Raw genomic sequence first — 2614 nt, forward strand, 5'->3', positions numbered from 1 at the left:
CAGACTCCTATACTGAGACTAATGGATTAGTCAATCACACTAACATTTAGTCAACAACAGACTCCATACGGAACTATGTATTAGTCAATCACACTAACATTTAGTCAACAACAGACTCCTATACTGAGACTAATGGATTAATCAATCACACTAACATTTAGTCAACAACAGACTCCTATACTGAGACTAATTGATTAGTCAATCACACTAACATTTAGTCAACAACAGACTCCTATACTGAGACTAATGTATTAGTCAATCACACTAACATTTAGTCAACAACAGACTCCTATACTGAGACTAATGTATTAGTCAATCACACTAACATTTAGACAGACTCCTATACTGAGACTAATGTATTAGTCAATCACACTAACATTTAGTCAACAACAGATCTATACTGAGACTAATGTATTCGTCAATCACACTAAATTTAGAAAGTCTCCTATACTGAGACTAATGTATTAGTCAAACACACTAACATTTAGTCAACACAGACTCCTATACTGAGACTAATGTATTAGTCAATCACACTAACATTTAGAAAGACTCCTATACTGAGACTAATGGATTAGTCAATCACACTAACATTTAGTCAACAGACTCCTATACTGAGACTAATGTATTAGTCAATCACACTAACATTTAGTCAACAACAGACTCCTATACTGAGACTAATGGATTAGTCAATCACACTAACATTTAGTCAACAACAGACTCCTATACTGAGACTAATGGATTAGCAATCACACTAACATTTAGACAACACAGACTCCTATACTGAGACTAATGTATTAGTCAATCACACTAACATTTAGTCAACACAGACTCCTATACTGAGACTAATGGATTAGTCAATCACACTAACATTTAGTCAACAACAGACTCCTATACTGAGACTAATGTATTAGTCAATCACACTAACATTTAGTCAACAACAGACTCCTATACTGAGACTAATGTATTAGTCAATCACACTAACATTTAGTAACAACAGACTCCTATACTGAGACTAATGTATGTCAATCACACTAACATTTAGTCAACAACAGACTCCTATACTGAGACTAATGTATTAGTCAATCACACTAACATTTAGTCAACAACAGACTCCTATACTGAGACTAATGTATTAGTCAATCACACTAACATTTAGACAACAACAGATCCTATACTGAGACTAATGATTAATCAATCACACTAACATTTAGTCAACAACAGACTCCTATACTGAGACTAATGTATTAGTCAATCACACTAACATTTAGTCAACAACAGACTCCTATACTGAGACTAATGTATTAGTCAATCACACTAACATTTAGTCAACAACAGACTCCTATACTGAGACTAATGTATTAGTCAATCACACTAACTTAGTCAACAACAGACTCCTATACTGAGACTAATGTATTAGTCAATCACATAAATTTAGACAACAAAAGACTCCTATACTGAGACTAATGTATTAGTCAATCACACTAACATTTAGTCAACAACAGACTCCTAACTGAGACTAATGTATTAGTCAATCACACTAACATTTAGACAGACTCCTATACTGAGACTAATTTATTAGTCAATCACACAACATTTAGTCAACAACAGACTCCTATACTGAGACTAATGTTGTATTAGTCTCAGTATAGGAGTCTGTGTTGACTAAATGTTAGTGTGATTGACTATACATTAGTCTCAGTTATAGGAGTCTGTCTAAATGTTAGTGTGATTGACTAATACATAGTCTCAGTATAGGAGTCTGTTGTGACTAAATGTTAGTGTGATTTGACTAATACATTAGTCTCAGTATAGGAGTCTGTTGTTGTCTAAATGTTAGTGTGATTGACTAATACATTAGTCTCAGTATAGGAGTCTGTTGTTGACTAAATGTTAGTGTGATTGACTAATACATTAGTTCAGTATAGGAGTCTGTTGTTGACTAAATGTTAGTGTGATTGACTAATACATTAGTCTCAGTATAGGAGTCTGTGTTGACTAAATGTTAGTGTGATTGACTAATACATTAGTCTCAGTATAGGAGTTGTTGTTGATAAATGTTAGTGTGATTGATTAACCTAGTCTCAGTATAGGAGTCTGTTGTTGTCAAATGTTAGTGTGATTGACAAACATTAGTCTCAGTATAGGAGTCTGTTGTTGACTAAATGTTAGTGTGATTGACTAATACATTAGTCTCAGTATAGGAGTCTGTTGTTGACTAAAAAAAAAAATGTTTTTTAGGTGTGATTGACTAATACATTAGTCTCAGTATAGGAGTCTGTTGTTGGACTAAATGTGTTAGTGTGATTGACAATACATTAGTCTCAGTATAGGAGTCTGTTGTTGACTAAATGTTAGTGTGATTGACTAATACATTAGTCTCAGTATAGGAGTCTGTTGTTGACTAAATGTTAGTGTGATTGACTAATCCATTAGTCTCAGTATAGGAGTCTGTTGTTGACTAAATGTAGTGTGATTGACTAATACAGAGTCTCAGTATAGGAGTCTGTTGTTGTCTAAATGTAGTGTGATTGACTAACCATAGTCTCAGTATAGGAGTCTGTTGTTGACTAAATGTTAGGTGATGACTAATCATTAGTCTCAGTATAGGAGTCTG

This window comes from Salvelinus namaycush, unplaced genomic scaffold (genome assembly GCF_016432855.1).
Source record: "Salvelinus namaycush isolate Seneca unplaced genomic scaffold, SaNama_1.0 Scaffold533, whole genome shotgun sequence".
NCBI lineage: Eukaryota > Metazoa > Chordata > Actinopteri > Salmoniformes > Salmonidae > Salvelinus > Salvelinus namaycush.